The sequence below is a fragment of the Equus asinus genome, chromosome 1 (assembly GCF_041296235.1).
Source record: "Equus asinus isolate D_3611 breed Donkey chromosome 1, EquAss-T2T_v2, whole genome shotgun sequence".
NCBI classification, from domain to species: domain Eukaryota; kingdom Metazoa; phylum Chordata; class Mammalia; order Perissodactyla; family Equidae; genus Equus; species Equus asinus.
In genome coordinates, this window is record NC_091790.1 from 48,053,995 (window position 1) to 48,078,556 (window position 24,562).

A 24,562-nucleotide genomic window follows, 5' to 3' on the forward strand; every position below is an offset into this window, starting at 1 on the left:
CGTTAGATTGGCAAAAACACCCAAAACCAAGAACGACGAATGTTGGAGAGGTTGTGGAGAAAGAGGAACCCTCATACACTGTTGGTGGGAATGCAAACTGGTACAGCCACTATGGAAAACAGTATGGAGATTTCTCAAAAAGTTAAAAATAGAAATACCCTATGACCCAGCCATCCCATTACTGGGTATCTATCCTAAGAACCGGATATCAGATATCTCAAGAGTCCGTTGCACCCCTATGTTCATCGCAGCATTATTTACAATAGCCAAGACGTGGAACCAGCCTACATGCCCAGAAACTGATGATTGGATAAAGAAGATGTGGTATATATACACAATGGAATACTACTCAGCCATAAAAAAAGACGACATTGGCCCCTTCACAACAATGTGGATGGACCTCGAGGGCATTATGTTAAGCGAAATAAGACAGTCAGAGAAAGACGAACTCTATATGACTCCACTCATAGGTGGAAATTACTATATTGAGAAGGAGATCTGATCGGTGGTTACCAGGGAAAAGGGGGGGTGGGGGGAGGGCACGGAGGGGGAAGTGGTGTTCTCACAACATGACTAACAAAAATGTACAACTGAAATTTCACAAGCTTGTAATCCATCATAACATTAATAAACAAAACAAAAAAAAATAAGATGCTTTGGGGCCTATCTGCCCCTATGGAAAGATCGCAGCACTTTCTGCCTTGCAGCTCTAGGGCAATGTAGCACACCCAGAGCAGAAGTTCTACTTCAGCCAGATCAGGCCTGCAAAGAAACTGCGTTTCACAGGCCTTTGTAAGAGATGTTCCCGGTAGGCTGTTAGAGCACTGTGCAGAGCGAGTTGTTTCTTAGCTTCCCAAACAGCCGGAAGCAAGATGCTTTGGGGCCCTTCTCACCCTTTGGAAAGAAGTCAGCACTTTGTGCCTTGCAGCTCTAGGGCAATGTAGCACACCCAGAGCAGAAGTTCTACTTCAGCCGGATCAGGCCCGCAAAGAAACTGCGTTTCACAGGCCTTTGTAAGAGATGTTCCCTGTAGGCTGTTAGAGCACTGTGCAGAGAAAATTGTTTCTCAGCTTCCAAAAGAGTTGGAAGCAAGATGCTTTGGGGCTCATCTACCTCTTTGAAAGGAAGGCAGCATTTTGTTTCTTGCAGCTCTAGGGCAATTTAGCACACCCAGAGCAGAAGTTCTACTTCAGCCAGATCAGGCCCGCAAAGAACCTGCATTTCACAGGCCTTTGTAAGAGATGTTCCCCGTAGGCTGTTAGAGCACTGTGCAGAGCGAGTTGTTTCTTAGCTTCCCAAACAGCTGGAAGCAAGATGCTTTGGGGCCCTTCTCCCCCTTTGGCAAGAAGGCAGCACTTTGTGCCTTGCAGCTCTAGGGCAATGTAGCACACCCAGAGCCGAAGTTCTACTTCAGCTAGATCAGACCTGCAAAGAAACTTCGTTTCACAGGCCTTTGTAAGAGATGTTCCCGGTAGGCTGTAAGAGCACTGTGCAGAGCGACTAGTTTCTTAGCTTCCCAGAGAGCTGGAAGCAAGATGCTTTGGGGCCCATCTGCCCCTATGGAAAGAACGCAGCACTTTGTGACTTGCAGCTCTAGGGCAATGCAGCACACCCCGAGCAGAAGTTCTACTTCAGCCAGATCAGGCCTGCAAAGAAACTGCGTTTCACAGGCCTTTGTAAGAGATGTTCCCGGTAGGCTGTTAGAGCACTGTGCAGTGCGAGTTGTTTCTTAGCTTCCCAGAGAGCTGGAAGCAAGATGCTTTGGGGCCCGTTAATTTTATACCCTGCTACTTTGCTGTAGTTGTTGATTATTTCTAATAGTTTTTCTGTGGATTCTTTGGGGTTTTCTATGATTAAGATCATGTCGTCTGCAAACAACGCGAGTTTTACTTCTTCGTTACCTATTTGGATTCCTTTTATTTTTTTTTCCTGCCGAATTGCTCTGGCCAGCACCTCCAGTACTATGTTGAATAGGAGTGGTGAAAGTGGGCACCCTTGTCTTGTTCCTGTCCTCAGAGGGATGGCTTTCAGCTTTTGTCCATTGAGTATGATGTTGGCTGTGGGTCTATCATATATGGCCTTTATTATGTTGAGGTTCTTTCCTTCTATACCCATTTTACTGAGGGTTTTTATCATAAATGGGTGTTGGATCTTGTCGAATGCTTTCTCTGCGTCTATTGAGATGATCATGTGGTTTTTGTTTTTCATTTTGTTGATGTAGTGTATCACGTTGATTGACTTGAGGGTGTTGAACCATCCCTGTGTCCCTGGTATAAATCCCACTTGATCATGGTGTATAATCTTTTTGATGTATTGCTGTAATCGGTTTGCCAAAATTTGGTTGAGGATTTTTGCATCTATGTTCATCAGTGATATCGGCCTGTAGTTCTCCTTCTTTGTGTTGTCCTTGTCAGGTTTGGGGATCAGAGTGATGTTGGCTTCATAGAATGTGTTAGGGAGTTCTCCATCTTTCTCAATTTTCTGGAACAGTTTGAGGAGAATAGGTACAAAGAACTCACACTGCTTAACAACAAAAAAACAAACAACCCGATCCAAAAATGGGCAGAGGACATGAACAGACATTTCTCAAAAGAAGATATGAATATGGCCAATAGACACATGAAAAGATGTTCATCATCGCTAATCATCAGGGAAATGCAAATCAAAACTACACTAAGATATCACCTTACCCCCGTTAGATTGGCAAAAACATCCAAAACCAAGAACGACAAATGTGGGAGAGGTTGTGGAGAAAGAGGAACCCTCATACACTGTTGGTGGGAATGCAAACTGGTACAGCCACTATGGAAAACAGTATGGAGAATTCTCAAAAAGTTAAAAATAGAAATACCCTATGACCCAGCCATCCCATTACTGGGTATCTATCCTAAGAACCTGATATCAGATATCTCAAGAGTCCGTTGCACCCCTATGTTCATCGCAGCATTATTTACAATAGCCAAGACGTGGAACCAGCCTACATGCCCAGAAACTGATGATTGGATAAAGAAGATGTGGTATATATACACAATGGAATACTACTCAGCCATAAAAAAAGACGACATTGGCCCCTTCACAACAATGTGGATGGACCTCGAGGGCATTATGTTAAGCGAAATAAGTCAGAGAAAGACGAACTCTATATGACTCCACTCATAGGTGGAAATTAGTATATTGAGAAGGAGATCTGATCGGTGGTTACCAGGGAAAAGGGGGGGTGGGGGGAGGGCACGGAGGGGGAAGTGGTGTTCCCACAACATGACTAACAAAAATGTACAACTGAAATTTCACAAGCTTGTAATCCATCATAACATTAATAAACAAAAAAAAAAAAGATGCTTTGGGGCCCATCTGCCCCTATGGAAAGAACGCAGCACTTTGTGCCTTGCAGCTCTAGGGCAATGTAGCACACCCAGAGCAGAAGTTCTACTTCAGCCAGATCAGGCCCGCAAAGAAACTGCGTTTCACAGGCCTTTGTGAGAGATGTTCCCGGTAGGCTGTTAGAGCACTGTGCAGAGCAAGTTGTTTCCTAGCTTCCCAAAGAGCTGGAAGCAAGATGCTTTGGGGCCCTTCTCACCCTTTGGAAAGAAGGCAGCACTTTGTGCCTTGCAGCTCTAGGGCAATGTAGCACACCCAAAGCAGAAGTTCTACTTCAGCCACATCAGACCTGCAAAGAAACTGCGTTTCACAGACCTTTGTAAAAGATGTTCCCTGTAGGCTGTTAGAGAACTGTGCAGAGCGAGTTGTTTCTTAGCTTCCCAAGGAGCTGGAAGCAAGATGCTTTAGGGACCATCTGCCCTTAAGGAAAGAAGGCAGCACTTTGTGCCTTGCAGCTCTAGGGCAATGTAGCACACCCAGAGAAGTTGTTCTACTTCTGCCAGGTCAGGCCTGCAAAGAAACTTCGTTTCACAGGCCTTTGTAAGAGATGTTCCCGGTAGGCCGTTAGAGCACTGTGCAGAGCGACTTGTTTCTTAGCTTCCCAAAGAGCTTGAAGCAAGATGCTTTGGGGCCCTTCTCAACCTTTGGAAAGAAGGCAGCACTGTGTGCCTTGCAGCTCTAGGGCAATGTAGCACACCCAGAGCAGAAGTTCTACTTCAGCTAGATCAGACCTGCAAAGAAACTGCGTTTCACAGGCCTTTGTACGAGATGTTCCCGGTAGGCTGTTAGAGCACTGTGCAGAGCGAGTTGTTTCTTAGCTTCCCAGAGAGCTGGAAGCAAGATGCTTTGGGGCCCGTTAATTTTATACCCTGCTACTTTGCTGTAGTTGTTGATTATTTCTAATAGTTTTTCTGTGGATTCTTTGGGGTTTTCTATGTATGAGATCATGTCGTCTGCAAACAACGCGAGTTTTACTTCTTCGTTACCTTTTTGGATTCCTTTTATATTTTTTTCCTGCCGAATTGCTCTGGCCAGCACCTCCAGTACTATGTTGAATAGGAGTGGTGAAAGTGGGCACCCTTGTCTTGTTCCTGTCCTCAGAGGGATGGCTTTCAGCTTTTGTCCATTGAGTATGCTGTTGGCTGTGGGTCTATCATATATGGCCTTTATTATGTTGAGGTACTTTCCTTCTATACCCATTTTACTGAGGGTTTTTATCATAAATGGGTGTTGGATCTTGTCGAATGCTTTCTCTGCGTCTATTGAGATGATCATGTGGTTTTTGTTTTTCATTTTGTTGATGTAGTGTATCACGTTGATTGACTTGAGGGTGAGGAACCATCCCTGTGTCCCTGGTATAAATCCCACTTGATCATGGTGTATAATCTTTTTGATGTTTTGCTGTAATCGGTTTGCCAAAATTTTGTTGAGGATGTTGCATCTATGTTCATCAGTGATATCGGCCTGTAGTTCTCCTTCTTTGTGTTGTCCTTGTCAGGTTGGGGGATCAGAGTGATGTTGGCTTCATAGAATGTGTTAGGGAGTTCTCCATCTTTCTCAATTTTCTGGAACAGTTTGAGGAGAATAGGTACAAAGAACTCACACTGCTTAACAACAAAAAAACAAACAACCCGATCCAAAAATGGGCAGAGGACATGAACAGACATTTCTCAAAAGAAGATATGAATATGGCCAATAGACACATGAAAAGATGTTCATCATCGCTAATGATCAGGGAAATGCAAATCAAAACTACACTAAGATATCACCTTCCCCCCTTAGATTGGCAAAAACATCCAAAACCAAGAACGACGAATGTTGGAGAGGTTGTGGAGAAAGAGGAACCCTCATACACTGTTGGTGGGAATGCAAACTGGTACAGCCACTATGGAAAACAGTATGGAGATTTCTCAAAAAGTTAAAAATAGAAATACCCTATGACCCAGCCATCCCATTACTGGGTATCTATCCTAAGAACCTGATATCAGATATCTCAAGAGTCCGTTGCACCCCTATGTTCATCGCAGCATTATTTACAATAGCCAAGACGTGGAACCAGCCTACATGCCCAGAAACTGATGATTGGATAAAGAAGATGTGGTATATATACACAATGGAATACTACTCAGCCATAAAAAAAGATGACATTGGCCCCTTCACAACAATGTGGATGGACCTCGAGGGCATTATGTTAAGCGAAATAAGTCAGTCAGAGAAAGACGAACTCTATATGACTCCACTCATAGGTGGAAATTAGTATATTGAGAAGGAGATCTGATCGGTGGTTACCAGGGAAAAGGGGGGGTGGGGGGAGGGCACGGAGGGGGAAGTGGTGTTCCCACAACATGACTAACAAAAATGTACAACTGAAATTTCACAAGCTTGTAATCCATCATAACATTAATAAACAAAAAAAAAAAAGATGCTTTGGGGCCCATCTGCCCCTATGGAAAGAACGCAGCACTTTGTGCCTTGCAGCTCTAGGGCAATGTAGCACACCCAGAGCAGAAGTTCTACTTCAGCCAGATCAGGCCCGCAAAGAAACTGCGTTTCACAGGCCTTTGTAAGAGATGTTCCCGGTAGGCTGTTAGAGCACTGTGCAGAGCGACTTCTTTCTTAGCTTCCCAAAGAGCTGGAAGCAAGATGCTTTGGGGCCCTTCCCACCCTTTGGAAAGAAGGCAGCACTTTGTGCCTTGCAGCTCTAGGGCAATGTAGCACACCCAAAGCAGAATTTCTACTTCAGCCAGATCAGACCTGCAAAGAAACTGCGTTTCTCAGGCCTTTGTAAGAGATGTCCCCTGTAGGCTGTTAGAGCACTGTGCAGAGCGAGTTGTTTCTTAGCTTCCCAGAGAGCTGGAAGCAAGATGCTTTGGGGCCCGTTAATTTTATACCCTGCTACTTTGCTGTAGTTGTTGATTATTTCTAATAGTTTTTCTGTGGATTCTTTGGGGTTTTCTATGTATGAGATCATGTCGTCTGCAAACAACGCGAGTTTTACTTCTTCGTTACCTTTTTGGATTCCTTTTATTTTTTTTTCCTCCCGAATTGCTCTGGCCAGCACCTCCAGTACTATGTTGAATAGGAGTGGTGAAAGTGGGCACCCTTGTCTTGTTCCTGTCCTCAGAGGGATGGCTTTCAGCTTTTGTCCATTGAGTATGATGTTGGCTGTGGGTCTATCATATATGGCCTTTATTATGTTGAGGTACTTTCCTTCTATACCCATTTTACTGAGGGTTTTTATCATAAATGGGTGTTGGATCTTGTCGAATGCTTTCTCTGCGTCTATTGAGATGATCATGTGGTTTTTGTTTTTCATTTTGTTGATGTAGTGTATCACGTTGATTGACTTGCGGATGTTGAACCATCCCTGTGTCCCTGGTATAAATCCCACTTGATCATGGTGTATAATCTTTTTGATGTATTGCTGTAATCGGTTTGCCAAAATTTGGTTGAGGATTTTTGCATCTATGTTCATCAGTGATATCGGCCTGTAGTTCTCCTTCTTTGTGTTGTCCTTGTCAGGTTTGGGGATCAGTGTGATGTTGGCTTCATAGAATGTGTTAGGGAGTTCTCCATCTTTCTCAATTTTCTGGAACAGTTTGAGGAGAATAGGTACAAAGAACTCACACTGCTTAACAACAAAAAAACAAAGAACCCGATCCAAAAATGGGCAGAGGACATGAACAGACATTTCTCCAAAGAAGATATGAATATGGCCAATAGACACATGAAAAGATGTTCATCATCGCTAATCATCAGGGAAATGCAAATCAAAACTACACTAAGATATCACCTTACCCCCGTTAGATTGGCAAAAACATCCAAAACCAAGAACGACAAATGTTGGAGAGGTTGTGGAGAAAGAGGAACCCTCATACACTGTTGGTGGGAATGCAAACTGGTACAGCCACTATGGAAAACAGTATGGAGATTTCTCAAAAAGTTAAAAATAGAAATACCTTATGACCCAGCCATCCCATTACTGGGTATCTATCCTAAGAACCTGATATCAGATATCTCAAGAGTCCGTTGCACCCCTATGTTCATCGCAGCATTATTTACAATAGCCAAGACGTGGAACCAGCCTACATGCGCAGAAACTGATGATTGGATAAAGAAGATGTGGTATATATACACAATGGAATACTACTCAGCCATAAAAAAAGACGACAGTGGCCCATTCACAACAATGTGGATGGACCTCGAGGGCATTATGTTAAGCGAAATAAGTCAGTCAGAGAAAGACGAACTCTATATGACTCCACTCATAGGTGGAAATTAGTATATTGGAAAGGAGATCTGATCGGTGGTTACCAGGGAAAAGGGGGGGTGGGGGGACGGCACGGAGTGGGAAGTGGTGTTCCCACAACATGACTAACAAAAATGTACAACTGAAATTTCACAAGCATCTAATCCATCATAACATTAATAAACAAAAAAAAAAAAGATGCTTTGGGGCCCATCTGCCCCTATGGAAAGAACGCAGCACTTTGTGCCTTGCAGCTCTAGGGCAATGTAGCACACCCAGAGCAGAAGTTCTACTTCAGCCAGATCAGGCCCGCAAAGAAACTGCGTTTCACAGGCCTTTGTGAGAGATGTTCCCGGTAGGCTGTTAGAGCACTGTGCAGAGCAAGTTGTTTCCTAGCTTCCCAAAGAGCTGGAAGCAAGATGCTTTGGGGCCCTTCTCACCCTTTGGAAAGAAGGCAGCACTTTGTGCCTTGCAGCTCTAGGGCAATGTAGCACACCCAAAGCAGAAGTTCTACTTCAGCTAGATCAGACCTGCAAAGAAACTGCGTTTCACAGGCCTTTGTACGAGATGTTCCCGGTAGGCTGTTAGAGCACTGTGCAGAGCGAGTTGTTTCTTAGCTTCCCAGAGAGCTGGAAGCAAGATGCTTTGGGGCCCGTTAATTTTATACCCTGCTACTTTGCTGTAGTTGTTGATTATTTCTAATAGTTTTTCTGTGGATTCTTTGGGGTTTTTTATGTATAAGATCATGTCGTCTGCAAACAACGCGAGTTTTACTTCTTCGTTACCTATTTGGATTCCTTTTATTTTTTTTTCCTGCCGAATTGCTCTGGCCAGCACCTCCAGTACTATGTTGAATAGGAGTGGTGAAAGTGGGCACCCTTGTCTTGTTCCTGTCCTCAGAGGGATGGCTTTCAGCTTTTGTCCATTAAGTATGCTGTTGGCTGTGGGTCTATCATATATGGCCTTTATTATGTTGAGGTACTTTCCTTCTATACCCATTTTACTGAGGGTTTTTATCATAAATGGGTGTTGTATCTTGTCGAATGCTTTCTCTGCGTCTACTGAGATGATCATGTGGTTTTTGTTTTTCATTTTGTTGATGTAGTCTATCACGTTGATTGACTTGCGGGTGTTGAACCATCCCTGTGTCCCTGGTATAAATCCCACTTGATCATGGTGTATAATCTTTTTGATGTATTGCTGTAATCGGTTTGCCAAAATTTGGTTGAGGATTTTTGCATCTATGTTCATCAGTGATATCGGCCTGTAGTTCTCCTTCTTTGTGTTGTCCTTGTCAGGTTTGCGGATCAGAGTGATGTTGGCTTCATAGAATGTGTTAGGGAGTTCTCCATCTTTCTCAATTTTCTGGAACAGTTTGAGGAGAATAGGTACAAAGAACTCACACTGCTTAACAACAAAAAAACAAACAACCCGATCCAAAAATGGGCAGAGGACATGAACAGACATTTCTCAAAAGAAGATATGAATATGGCCAATAGACACATGAAAAGATGTTCATCATCGCTAATCATCAGGGAAATGCAAATCAAAACTACACTAAGATATCACCTTACCCCCGTTAGATTGGCAAAAACATCCAAAACCAAGAACGACGAATGTTGGAGAGGTTGTGGAGAAAGAGGAACCCTCATACACTGTTGGTGGGAATGCAAACTGGTACAGCCACTATGGAAAACAGTATGGAGATTTCTCAAAAAGTTAAAAATAGAAATACCCTATGACCCAGCCATCCCATTACTGGGTATGTATCCTAAGAACCTGATATCAGATATCTCAAGAGTCCGTTGCACCCCTATGTTCATCGCAGCATTATTTACAATAGCCAAGACGTGGAACCAGCCTACATGCCCAGAAACTGATGATTGGATAAAGAAGATGTGGTATATATACACAATGGAATACTACTCAGCCATAAAAAAAGACGACATTGGCCCATTCACAACAATGTGGATGGACCTCGAGGGCATTATGTTAAGCGAAATAAGTCAGTCAGAGAAAGACGAACTCTATATGACTCCACTCATAGGTGGAAATTAGTATATTGAGAAGGAGATCTGATCGGTGGTTACCAGGGAAAAGGGGGGGTGGGGGGAGGGCACGGAGTGGGAAGTGGTGTTCCCACAACATGACTGACAAAAATGTACAACTGAAATTTCACAAGCTTCTAATCCATCATTACATTAATAAACAAAAAAAAAAAGATGCTTTGGGGCCCATCTGCCCCTATGGAAAGAACGCAGCACTTTGTGCCTTGCAGATCTAGGGCAATGTAGCACACCCAGAGCAGAAGTTCTACTTCAGCCAGATCAGGCCCGCAAAGAAACTGCGTTTCACAGGCCTTTGTAAGAGATGTTCCCAGTAGGCTGTTAGAGCACTGTGCAGAGCGAGTTGTTTCTTAGCTTCCCAAAGAGCTGGAAGCAAGATGCTTTGGGGCCCTTCTCACCCTTTGGCAAGAAGGCAGCACTTTGTGCCTTGCAGCTCTAAGGCAATGTAGCACACCCAGAGCAGAAGTTCTACTTCAGCCAGATCAGGCATGCAAAGAAACTGCGTTTCACAGGCCTTTGTAAGAGATGTTCCCAGTAGGCTGTTAGAGCACTGTGCAGAGCGAGTTGTTTCTCAGCTTCCAAAAGAGTTGGAAGCAAGATGCTTTGGGGCTCATCTGCCCCTTTCAGATGAAGGCAGCACTTTGTGCATTGCAGCTCTAGGGCAATGTAGCACACCCAGAGCAGAAGTTCTACTTCAGAAAGATCAGGCCTGCAAAGAAACTGCGTTTCACAGGCTTTTGTGAGAGATGTTCCCGGTAGGCTGTTAGAGCACTGTGCAGAGCAAGTTGTTTCCTAGATTCCCAAAGAGCTGGAAGCAAGATGCTTTGGGGCCCTTCTCACCCTTTGGAAAGAAGGCAGCACTTTGTGCCTTGCAGCTCTAGGGCAATGTAGCACACCCAATCAGAAGTTCTACTTCAGCCACATCAGACCTGCAAAGAAACTGCGTTTCACAGACCTTTGTAAAAGATGTTCCCTGTAGGCTGTTAGAGAACTGTGCAGAGCGAGTTGTTTCTTAGCTTCCCAAAGAGCTGGAAGCAAGATGCTTTGGGGCCCTTCTCACCCTTTGGAAAGAAGGCAGCACTGTGTGCCTTGCAGCTCTAGGGCAATGTAGCACACCCAGAGCAGAAGTTCTACTTCAGCTAGACCAGACCTGCAAAGAAACTGCGTTTCACAGGCCTTTGTACGAGATGTTCCCGGTAGGCTGTTAGAGCACTGTGCAGAGCGAGTTGTTTCTTAGCTTCCCAGAGAGCTGGAAGCAAGATGCTTTGGGGCCCGTTAATTTTATACCCTGCTACTTTGCTGTAGTTGTTGATTATTTCTAATAGTTTTTCTGTGGATTCTTTGGGGTTTTCTATGTATAAGATCATGTCGTCTGCAAACAACGCGAGTTTTACTTCTTCGTTACCTATTTGGATTCCTTTTATTTTTTTTTCCTTCCGAATTGCTCTGGCCGGCACCTCCAGTACTATGTTGAATAGGAGTGGTGAAAGTGGGCACCCTTGTCTTGTTCCTGTCCTCAGAGGGATGGCTTTCAGCTTTTGTCCATTGAGTATGCTGTTGGCTGTGGGTCTATCATATATGGCCTTTATTATGTTGAGGTACTTTCCTTCTATACCCATTTTACTGAGGGTTTTTATCATAAATGGGTGTTGGATCTTGTCGAATGCTTTCTCTGCGTCTATTGAGATGATCATTTGGTTTTTGTTTTTCATTTTGTTGATGTAGTGTATCACGTTGATTGACTTGAGGGTGAGGAACCATTCCTGTGTCCCTGGTATAAATCCCACTTGATCATGGTGTATAATCTTTTTGATGTATTGCTGTAATCGGTTTGCCAAAATTTTGTTGAGGATTTTTGCATCTATGTTCATCAGTGATATCGGCCTGTAGTTCTCCTTCTTTGTGTTGTCCTTGTCAGGTTGGGGGATCAGAGTGATGTTGGCTTCATAGAATGTGTTAGGGAGTTCTCCATCTTTCTCAATTTTCTGGAACAGTTTGAGGAGAATAGGTACAAAGAACTCACACTGCTTAACAACAAAAAAACAAACAACCCGATCCAAAAATGGGCAGAGGACATGAACAGACATTTCTCAAAAGAAGATATGAATATGGCCAATAGACACATGAAAAGATGTTCATCATCGCTAATGATCAGGGAAATGCAAATCAAAACTACACTAAGATATCACCTTACCCCCGTTAGATTGGCAAAAACATCCAAAACCAAGAACGACGAATGTTGGAGAGGTTGTGGAGAAAGAGGAACCCTCATACACTGTTGGTGGGAATGCAAACTGGTACAGCCACTATGGAAAACAGTATGGAGATTTCTCAAAAAGTTAAAAATAGAAATACCCTATGACCCAGCCATCCCATTACTGGGTATCTATCCTAAGAACCTGATATCAGATATCTCAAGAGTCCGTTGCACCCCTATGTTCATCGCAGCATTATTTACAATAGCCAAGACGTGGAACCAGCCTACATGCCCAGAAACTGATGATTGGATAAAGAAGATGTGGTATATATACACAATGGAATACTACTCAGCCATAAATAAAGATGACATTGGCCCCTTCACAACAATGTGGATGGACCTCGAGGGCATTATGTTAAGCGAAATAAGTCAGTCAGAGAAAGCCGAACTCTATATGACTCCACTCATAGGTGGAAATTAGTATATTGAGAAGGAGATCTGATCGGTGGTTACCAGGGAAAAGGGGGTTGGGGGGAGGGCACGGAGTGGGACGTGGTGTTCCCACAACATGACTAACAAAAATGTACAACTGAAATTTCACAAGCTTGTAATCCATCATAACATTAATAAACAACAACAAAAAAAGATGCTTTGGGGCCCATCTGCCCCTATGGAAAGAACGCAGCACTTTGTGCCTTGCAGCTCTAGGGCAATGTAGCACACCCAGAGCAGAAGTTCTACTTCAGCCAGATCAGGCCCGCAAAGAAACTGCGTTTCACAGGCCTTTGCAAGAGATGTTCCCGGTAGGCTGTTAGAGCACTTTGCAGAGCGAGTTGTATCTTAGCTTCCCAACGAGCTGGAAGCAAGATGCTTAGGGGCCCTTCCCACCCTTTGGAAAGAAGGCAGCACTTTGTGCCTTACAGCTCTAGGGCAATGTAGCACACCCAGAGCAGAAGTTCTTCTTCAGCCAGATCAGGCCTGCAAAGAAACTGCGTTTCACAGGCCTTTGTAAGAGATGTTCCCTGTAGGCTGTTAGAGCACTGTGCAGAGCGAGTTCTTTCTTAGCTTCCCAAAGACCTGGAAGCAAGATGCTTTGGGGGCCATCTGCCGTTAAGTAAAGAAGGCAGCACTTTGTGCTTTTCAGCTCTAGGGCAATGCAGCACACCCCGAGCAGAAGTTCTACTTCAGCCAGATCAGGCCTGCAAAGAAACTGCGTTTCACAGGCCTTTGTAAGAGATGTTCCCGGTAGGCTGTTAGAGCACTGTGCAGAGCGAGTTGTTTCTTAGTTTCCCAGAGAGCTGGAAGCAAGATGCTTTGGGGCCCGTTAATTTTATACCCTGCTACTTTGCTGTAGTTGTTGATTATTTCTAATAGTTTTTCTGTGGATTCTTTGGGGTTTTCTATGTATAAGATCATGTCGTCTGCAAACAACGCGAGTTTTACTTCTTCGTTACCTATTTGGATTCCTTTTATTTTTTTTTCCTTCCAAATTGCTCTGGCCGGCACCTCCAGTACTATGTTGAATAGGAGTGGTGAAAGTGGGCACCCTTGTCTTGTTCCTGTCCTCAGAGGGATGGCTTTCAGCTTTTGTCCATTGAGTATGCTGTTGGCTGTGGGTCTATCATATATGGCCTTTATTATGTTGAGGTACTTTCCTTCTATACCCATTTTACTGAGGGTTTTTATCATAAATGGGTGTTGGATCTTGTCGAATGCTTTCTCTGCGTCTATTGAGATGATCCTGTGGTTTTTGTTTTTCATTTTGTTGATGTAGTGTATCACGTTGATTGACTTGCGGGTGTTGAACCATCCCTGTGTCCCTGGTATAAATCCCACTTGATCATGGTGTATAATCTTTTTGATGTATTGCTGTAATCGGTTTGCCAAAATTTGGTTGAGGATTTTTGCATCTATGTTCATCAGTGATATCGGCCTGTAGTTCTCCTTCTTTGTGTTGTCCTTGTCAGGTTTGGGGATCAGAGTGATGTTGGCTTCATAGAATGTGTTAGGGAGTTCTCCATCTTTCTCAATTTTCTGGAACAGTTTGAGGAGAATAGGTACAAAGAACTCACACTGCTTAACAACAAAAAAACAAACAACCCGATCCAAAAATGGGCAGAGGACATGAACAGACATTTCTCAAAAGAAGATATGAATATGGCCAATAGACACATGAAAAGATGTTCATCATCGCTAATCATCAGGGAAATGCAAATCAAAACTACACTAAGATATCACCTTACCCCCGTTAGATTGGCAAAAACATCCAAAACCAAGAACGACAAATGTTGGAGAGGTTGTGGAGAAAGAGGAACCCTCATACACTGTTGGTGGGAATGCAAACTGGTACAGCCACTATGGAAAACAGTATGGAGATTTCTCAAAAAGTTAAAAATAGAAATACCCTATGACCCAGCCATCCCATTACTGGGTATCTATCCTAAGAACCTGATATCAGATATCTCAAGAGTCCGTTGCACCCCTATGTTCATCGCAGCATTATTTACAATAGCCAAGACGTGGAACCAGCCTACATGCGCAGAAACTGATGATTGGGTAAAGAAGATGTGGTATATATACACAAAGGAATACTACTCAGCCATAAAAAAAGACGACATTGGCCCCTTCACAACAATGTGGATGGACCTCGAGGGCATTATGTTAAGCGAAATAAGTCAGTCAGAGAAAGACGAACTCTATATGACTCCACTCATAGGTGGAAATTAGTATATTGAGAAGGAGATCTGATCGGTGGTTACCAGGGAAAAGGGGGGGTGGGGGGAGGCCACGGAGTGGGAAGTGGTGTTCCCACAACATGACTAACAAAAATGTACAACTGAAATTTCACAAGCTTCTAATCCATCATCACATTAATAAACAAAAAAAAAAAGATGCTTTGGGGCCCATCTGCCCCTATGGAAAGAACGCAGCACTTTGTGCCTTGCAGCTCTAGGGCAATGTAGCACACCCAGAGCAGAAGTTCTACTTCAGCCAGATCAGGCCCGCAAAGAAACTGCGTTTCACAGGCCTTTGTAAGAGATGTTCCCGGTAGGCTGTTAGAGCACTGTGCAGAGCAAGTTGTTTCTCAGCTTCCAAAAGAGTTGGAAGCAAGATGCTTTGTGGCTCATCTGCCCCTTTGAAATGATGGCAGCACTTTGTGCCTTGCAGCTCTAGGGCAATGTAGCACACCCAGAGCAGAAGTTCTACTTCAGCCAGATCAGGCCTGCAAAGAAACTGCGTTTCACAGGCCTTTGTAAGAGATGTTCCCGGTAGGCTGTTAGAGCACTGTGCTGAGCGAGTTGTTTCTTAGCTTCCCAGAGAGCTGGAAGCAAGATGCTTTGGGGCCCGTTAATTGTATCTCCTGCTGCTTTGCTGTAGTTGTTGATTATTTCTAATAGTTTTTCTGTGGATTCTTTGGGGTTTTCTATGTATAAGATCATGTCGTCTGCAAACAACGCGAGTTTTACTTCTTCGTTACCTATTTGGATTCCTTTTATTTTTTTTTCCTGCCGAATTGCTCTGGCCAGCACCTCCAGTACTATGTTGAATAGGAGTGGTGAAAGTGGGCACCCTTGTCTTGTTCCTGTCCTCAGAGGGATGGCTTTCAGCTTTTGTCCATTGAGTATGCTGTTGGCTGTGGGTCTATCATATATGGCCTTTATTATGTTGAGGTACTTTCCTTCTATACCCATTTTACTGAGGGTTTTTATCATAAATGGGTGTTGGATCTTGTCGAATGCTTTCTCTGCGTCTATTGAGATGATCATGTGGTTTTTGTTTTTCATTTTGTTGATGTAGTGTATCACGTTGATTGACTTGCGGGTGTTGAACCATCCCTGTGTCCCTGGTATAAATCCCACTTGATCATGGTGTATAATCTTTTTGATGTAGTGCTGTAATCGGTTTGCCAAAATTTGGTTGAGGATTTTTGCATCTATGTTCATCAGTGATATCGGCCTGTAGTTCTCCTTCTTTGTGTTGTCCTTGTCAGGTTTGGGGATCAGAGTGATGTTGGCTTCATAGAATGTGTTAGGGAGTTCTCCATCTTTCTCAATTTTCTGGAACAGTTTGAGGAGAATAGGTACAAAGAACTCACACTGCTTAACAACAAAAAGACAAACAACCCGATCCAAAAATGGGCAGAGGACATGAACAGACATTTCTCAAAAGAAGATATGAATATGGCCAATAGACACATGAAAAGATGTTCATCATCGCTAATCATCAGGGAAATGCAAATCAAAACTACACTAAGATATCACCTTACCCCCGTTAGATTGGCAAAAACATCCAAAACCAAGAACGACAAATGTTGGAGAGGTTGTGGAGAAAGAGGAACCCTCATACACTGTTGGTGGGAATGCAAACTGGTACAGCCACTATGGAAAACAGTATGGAGATTTCTCAAAAAGTTAAAAATAGAAATACCCTATGACCCAGCCATCCCATTACTGGGTATCTATCCTAAGAACCTGATATCAGATATCTCAAGAGTCCGTTGCACCCCTATGTTCATCGCAGCATTATTTACAATAGCCAAGACGTGGAACCAGCCTACATGCGCAGAAACTGATGATTGGATAAAGAAGATGTGGTATATATACACAATGGAATACTACTCAGCCATAAAAAAAGACGACATTGGCCCCTTCACAACAATGTGGATGGACCTCGAGGGCATTATGTTAAGCGAAATAAGTCAGTCAGAGAAAGACGAACTCTATATGACTCCACTCATAGGTGGAAATTAGTATATTGAGAAGGAGATCTGATCGGTGGTTACCAGGGAAAAGGGGGGGTGGGGGGAGGGCACGGAGGGGGAAGTGGTGTTCCCACAACATGACTAACAAAAATGTACAACTGAAATTTCACAAGCTTGTAATCCATCATAACATTAATAAACAAAAAAAAAAAAGATGCTTTGGGGCCCATCTGCCCCTATGGAAAGAACGCAACACTTTCTGCCTTGCAGCTCTAGGGCAATGTGGCACACCCAGAGCAGAAGTTCTACTTTAGCCAGATCAGGCCCGCAAAGAAACTGCATTTCACAGGCCTTTGTAAGAGATGTTCCCGGTAGGCTGTTAGAGCACTTTGCAGAGCGAGTTGTATCTTAGCTTCCCAACGAGCTGGAAGCAAGATGCTTTGGGGCCCTTCTCACCCTTTGGCAAGAAGGCAGCTCTTTGTGCCTTGCAGCTCTAGGGCAATGTAGCACACCCAGAGCAGAAGTTCTACTTCAGCCATCTCAGGCCTGCAAAGAAACTGCGTTTCACAGGCCTTTGTAAGAGATGTTCCCGGTAGGCTGTTAGAGCACTTTGCAGAGCGAGTTGTTTCTTAGCTTCCCAAAGAGCTGGAAGCAAGATGCTTTGGGGCCCTTCCCACCCTTTGGAAAGAAGGCAGCACTTTGTGCCTTACAGCTCTAGGGCAATGTAGCACACCCAGAGCAGAAGTTCTTCTTCAGCCAGATCAGGCCTGCAAAGAAACTGCGTTTCACAGGCCTTTGTAAGAGATGTTCCCTGTAGGCTGTTAGAGCACTGTGCAGAGCGAGTTCTTTCTTAGCTTCCCAAAGACCTGGAAGCAAGATGCTTTGGGGGCCATCTGCCGTTAAGTAAAGAAGGCAGCACTTTGTGCTTTTCAGCTCTAGGGCAATGCAGCACACCCCGAGCAGAAGTTCTACTTCAGCCAGATCAGGCCTGCAAAGAAACTGCGTTTCACAGGCCTTTGTGAGAGATGTTCCCGGTAGGCTGTTAGAGCACTGTGCAGAGCAAGTTGTTTCCTAGCTTCCCAAAGAGCTGGAAGCAAGATGCTTTGGGGCCCTTCTCACCCTTTGGAAAGAAGGCAGCACTTTGTGCCTTGCAGCTCTAGGGCAATGTAGCACACCCAAAGCAGAAGTTCTACTTCAGCTAGATCAGACCTGCAAAGAAACTGCGTTTCACAGGCCTTTGTACGAGATGTTCCCGGTAGGCTGTTAGAGCACTGTGCAGAGCGAGTTGTTTCTTAGCTTCCCAGAGAGCTGGAAGCAAGATGCTTTGGGGCCCGTTAATTTTATACCCTGCTACTTTGCTGTAGTTGTTGATTATTTCTAATAGTTTTTCTGTGGATTCTTCGGGGTTTTTTATGTATAAGATCATGTCGTCTGCAAACAACGCGAGTTTTACTTCTTCGTTACCTATTTGGATTCCTTTTATTTTTTTTTCCTGCCGAATTGCTCTGGCCAGCACCTCCAGTACTATGTTGAATAGGAGTGGTGAAAGTGGGCACCCTTGTCTTGTTCCTGTCCTCAGAGGGATGGCTTTCAGCTTTTGTCCATTAAGTATGCTGTTGGCTGTGGGTCTATCATATATGGCCTTTATTATGTTGAGGTACTTTCCTTCTATACCCATTTTACTGAGGGTTTTTATCATAAATGGGTGTTGTATCTTGTCGAATGCTTTCTCTGCGTCTACTGAGATGATCATGTGGTTTTTGTTTTTCATTTTGTTGATGTAGTGTATCACGTTGATTGACTTGCGGGTGTTGAACCATCCCTGTGTCCCTGGTATAAATCCCACTTGATCATGGTGTATAATCTTTTTGATGTAGTGCTGTAATCGGTTTGCCAAAATTTGGTTGAGGATTTTTGCATCTATGTTCATCAGTGATATCGGCCTGTAGTTCTCCTTCTTTGTGTTGTCCTTGTCAGGTTTGGGGATCAGAGTGATGTTGGCTTCATAGAATGTGTTAGGGAGTTCTCCATCTTTCTCAATTTTCTGGAACAGTTTGAGGAGAATAGGTACAAAGAACTCACACTGCTTAACAACAAAAAAACAAACAACCCGATCCAAAAATGGGCAGAGGACATGAACAGACATTTCTCAAAAGAAGATATGAATATGGCCAATAGACACATGAAAAGATGTTCATCATCGCTAATCATCAGGGAAATGCAAATCAAAACTACACTAAGATATCACCTTACCCCCGTTAGATTGGCAAAAACATCCAAAACCAAGAACGACGAATGTTGGAGAGGTTGTGGAGAAAGAGGAACCCTCATACACTGTTGGTGGGAATGCAAACTGGTACAGCCACTATGGAAAACAGTATGGAGATTTCTCAAAAAGTTAAAAATAGAAATACCCTATGACCCAGCCATCCCATTACTGGGTATGTATCCTAAGAACCTGATATCAGATATCTCAAGAGTCCGTTGCACCCCTATGTTCATCGCAGCATTATTTACAATAGCCAAGACGTGGAACCAGCCTACATGCCCAGAAACTGATGATTGGATAAAGAAGATGTGGTATATATACACAATGGAATACTACTCAGCCATAAAAAAAGACGACATTGGCCCATTCACAACAATGTGGATGGACCTCGAGGGCATTATGTTAAGCGAAATAAGTCAGTCAGAGAAAGACGAACTCTATATGACTCCACTCATAGGTGGAAATTAGTATATTGAGAAGGAGATCTGATCGGTGGTTACCAGGGAAAAGGGGGGGTGGGGGGAGGGCACGGAGTGGGAAGTGGTGTTCCCACAACATGACTGACAAAAATGTACAACTGAAATTTCACAAGCTTCTAATCCATCATTACATTAATAAACAAAAAAAAAAAGATGCTTTGGGGCCCATCTGCCCCTATGGAAAGAACGCAGCACTTTGTGCCTTGCAGATCTAGGGCAATGTAGCACACCCAGAGCAGAAGTTCTACTTCAGCCAGATCAGGCCCGCAAAGAAACTGCGTTTCACAGGCCTTTGTAAGAGATGTTCCCAGTAGGCTGTTAGAGCACTGTGCAGAGCGAGTTGTTTCTTAGCTTCCCAAAGAGCTGGAAGCAAGATGCTTTGGGGCCCTTCTCACCCTTTGGCAAGAAGGCAGCACTTTGTGCCTTGCAGCTCTAAGGCAATGTAGCACACCCAGAGCAGAAGTTCTACTTCAGCCAGATCAGGCATGCAAAGAAACTGCGTTTCACAGGCCTTTGTAAGAGATGTTCCCAGTAGGCTGTTAGAGCACTGTGCAGAGCGAGTTGTTTCTCAGCTTCCAAAAGAGTTGGAAGCAAGATGCTTTGGGGCTCATCTGCCCCTTTCAGATGAAGGCAGCACTTTGTGCATTGCAGCTCTAGGGCAATGTAGCACACCCAGAGCAGAAGTTCTACTTCAGCCAGATCAGGCCTGCAAAGAAACTGCGTTTCACAGGCTTTTGTGAGAGATGTTCCCGGTAGGCTGTTAGAGCACTGTGCAGAGCAAGTTGTTTCCTAGATTCCCAAAGAGCTGGAAGCAAGATGCTTTGGGGCCCTTCTCACCCTTTGGAAAGAAGGCAGCACTTTGTGCCTTGCAGCTCTAGGGCAATGTAGCACACCCAATCAGAAGTTCTACTTCAGCCACATCAGACCTGCAAAGAAACTGCGTTTCACAGACCTTTGTAAAAGATGTTCCCTGTAGGCTGTTAGAGAACTGTGCAGAGCGAGTTGTTTCTTAGCTTCCCAAAGAGCTGGAAGCAAGATGCTTTGGGGCCCTTCTCACCCTTTGGAAAGAAGGCAGCACTGTGTGCCTTGCAGCTCTAGGGCAATGTAGCACACCCAGAGCAGAAGTTCTACTTCAGCTAGACCAGACCTGCAAAGAAACTGCGTTTCACAGGCCTTTGTACGAGATGTTCCCGGTAGGCTGTTAGAGCACTGTGCAGAGCGAGTTGTTTCTTAGCTTCCCAGAGAGCTGGAAGCAAGATGCTTTGGGGCCCGTTAATTTTATACCCTGCTACTTTGCTGTAGTTGTTGATTATTTCTAATAGTTTTTCTGTGGATTCTTTGGGATTTTCTATGTATAAGATCATGTCGTCTGCAAACAACGCGAGTTTTACTTCTTCGTTACCTATTTGGATTCCTTTTATTTTTTTTTCCTTCCGAATTGCTCTGGCCGGCACCTCCAGTACTATGTTGAATAGGAGTGGTGAAAGTGGGCACCCTTGTCTTGTTCCTGTCCTCAGAGGGATGGCTTTCAGCTTTTGTCCATTGAGTATGCTGTTGGCTGTGGGTCTATCATATATGGCCTTTATTATGTTGAGGTACTTTCCTTCTATACCCATTTTACTGAGGGTTTTTATCATAAATGGGTGTTGGATCTTGTCGAATGCTTTCTCTGCGTCTATTGAGATGATCATGTGGTTTTTGTTTTTCATTTTGTTGATGTAGTGTATCACGTTGATTGACTTGAGGGTGAGGAACCATTCCTGTGTCCCTGGTATAAATCCCACTTGATCATGGTGTATAATCTTTTTGATGTTTTGCTGTAATCGGTTTGCCAAAATTTTGTTGAGGATTTTTGCATCTATGTTCATCAGTGATATCGGCCTGTAGTTCTCCTTCTTTGTGTTGTCCTTGTCAGGTTGGGGGATCAGAGTGATGTTGGCTTCATAGAATGTGTTAGGGAGTTCTCCATCTTTCTCAATTTTCTGGAACAGTTTGAGGAGAATAGGTACAAAGAACTCACACTGCTTAACAACAAAAAAACAAACAACCCGATCCAAAAATGGGCAGAGGACATGAACAGACATTTCTCAAAAGAAGATATGAATATGGCCAATAGACACATGAAAAGATGTTCATCATCGCTAATGATCAGGGAAATGCAAATCAAAACTACACTAAGATATCACCTTACCCCCGTTAGATTGGCAAAAACATCCAAAACCAAGAACGACGAATGTTGGAGAGGTTGTGGAGAAAGAGGAACCCTCATACACTGTTGGTGGGAATGCAAACTGGTACAGCCACTATGGAAAACAGTATGGAGATTTCTCAAAAAGTTAAAAATAGAAATACCCTATGACCCAGCCATCCCATTACTGGGTATCTATCCTAAGAACCTGATATCAGATATCTCAAGAGTCCGTTGCACCCCTATGTTCATCGCAGCATTATTTACAATAGCCAAGACGTGGAACCAGCCTACATGCCCAGAAACTGATGATTGGATAAAGAAGATGTGGTATATATACACAATGGAATACTACTCAGCCATAAAAAAAGATGACATTGGCCCCTTCACAACAATGTGGATGGACCTCGAGGGCATTATGTTAAGCGAAATAAGTCAGTCAGAGAAAGCCGAACTCTATATGACTCCACTCATAGGTGGAAATTAGTATATTGAGAAGGAGATCTGATCGGTGGTTACCAGGGAAAAGGGGGTTGGGGGGAGGGCACGGAGTGGGACGTGGTGTTCCCACAACATGACTAACAAAAATGTACAACTGAAATTTCACAAGCTTGTAATCCATCATAACATTAATAAACAACAACAAAAAAAGATGCTTTGGGGCCCATCTGCCCCTATGGAAAGAACGCAGCACTTTGTGCCTTGCAGCTCTAGGGCAATGTAGCACACCCAGAGCAGAAGTTCTACTTCAGCCAGATCAGGCCCGCAAAGAAACTGCGTTTCACAGGCCTTTGCAAGAGATGTTCCCGGTAGGCTGTTAGAGCACTTTGCAGAGCGAGTTGTATCTTAGCTTCCCAACGAGCTGGAAGCAAGATGCTTAGGGGCCCTTCCCACCCTTTGGAAAGAAGGCAGCACTTTGTGCCTTACAGCTCTAGGGCAATGTAGCACACCCAGAGCAGAAGTTCTTCTTCAGCCAGATCAGGCCTGCAAAGAAACTGCGTTTCACAGGCCTTTGTAAGAGATGTTCCCTGTAGGCTGTTAGAGCACTGTGCAGAGCGAGTTCTTTCTTAGCTTCCCAAAGACCTGGAAGCAAGATGCTTTGGGGGCCATCTGCCGTTAAGTAAAGAAGGCAGCACTTTGTGCTTTTCAGCTCTAGGGCAATGCAGCACACCCCGAGCAGAAGTTCTACTTCAGCCAGATCAGGCCTGCAAAGAAACTGCGTTTCACAGGCCTTTGTAAGAGATGTTCCCGGTAGGCTGTTAGAGCACTGTGCAGAGCGAGTTGTTTCTTAGTTTCCCAGAGAGCTGGAAGCAAGATGCTTTGGGGCCCGTTAATTTTATACCCTGCTACTTTGCTGTAGTTGTTGATTATTTCTAATAGTTTTTCTGTGGATTCTTTGGGGTTTTCTATGTATAAGATCATGTCGTCTGCAAACAACGCGAGTTTTACTTCTTCGTTACCTATTTGGATTCCTTTTATTTTTTTTTCCTTCCAAATTGCTCTGGCCGGCACCTCCAGTACTATGTTGAATAGGAGTGGTGAAAGTGGGCACCCTTGTCTTGTTCCTGTCCTCAGAGGGATGGCTTTCAGCTTTTGTCCATTGAGTATGCTGTTGGCTGTGGGTCTATCATATATGGCCTTTATTATGTTGAGGTACTTTCCTTCTATACCCATTTTACTGAGGGTTTTTATCATAAATGGGTGTTGGATCTTGTCGAATGCCTTCTCTGCGTCTATTGAGATGATCCTGTGGTTTTTGTTTTTCATTTTGTTGATGTAGTGTATCACGTTGATTGACTTGCGGGTGTTGAACCATCCCTGTGTCCCTGGTATAAATCCCACTTGATCATGGTGTATAATCTTTTTGATGTATTGCTGTAATCGGTTTGCCAAAATTTGGTTGAGGATTTTTGCATCTATGTTCATCAGTGATATCGGCCTGTAGTTCTCCTTCTTTGTGTTGTCCTTGTCAGGTTTGGGGATCAGAGTGATGTTGGCTTCATAGAATGTGTTAGGGAGTTCTCCATCTTTCTCAATTTTCTGGAACAGTTTGAGGAGAATAGGTACAAAGAACTCACACTGCTTAACAACAAAAAAACAAACAACCCGATCCAAAAATGGGCAGAGGACATGAACAGACATTTCTCAAAAGAAGATATGAATATGGCCAATAGACACATGAAAAGATGTTCATCATCGCTAATCATCAGGGAAATGCAAATCAAAACTACACTAAGATATCACCTTACCCCCGTTAGATTGGCAAAAACATCCAAAACCAAGAACGACAAATGTTGGAGAGGTTGTGGAGAAAGAGGAACCCTCATACACTGTTGGTGGGAATGCAAACTGGTACAGCCACTATGGAAAACAGTATGGAGATTTCTCAAAAAGTTAAAAATAGAAATACCCTATGACCCAGCCATCCCATTACTGGGTATCTATCCTAAGAACCTGATATCAGATATCTCAAGAGTCCGTTGCACCCCTATGTTCATCGCAGCATTATTTACAATAGCCAAGACGTGGAACCAGCCTACATGCGCAGAAACTGATGATTGGGTAAAGAAGATGTGGTATATATACACAAAGGAATACTACTCAGCCATAAAAAAAGACGACATTGGCCCCTTCACAACAATGTGGATGGACCTCGAGGGCATTATGTTAAGCGAAATAAGTCAGTCAGAGAAAGACGAACTCTATATGACTCCACTCATAGGTGGAAATTAGTATATTGAGAAGGAGATCTGATCGGTGGTTACCAGGGAAAAGGGGGGGTGGGGGGAGGCCACGGAGTGGGAAGTGGTGTTCCCACAACATGACTAACAAAAATGTACAACTGAAATTTCACAAGCTTCTAATCCATCATCACATTAATAAACAAAAAAAAAAAGATGCTTTGGGGCCCATCTGCCCCTATGGAAAGAACGCAGCACTTTGTGCCTTGCAGCTCTAGGGCAATGTAGCACACCCAGAGCAGAAGTTCTACTTCAGCCAGATCAGGCCCGCAAAGAAACTGCGTTTCACAGGC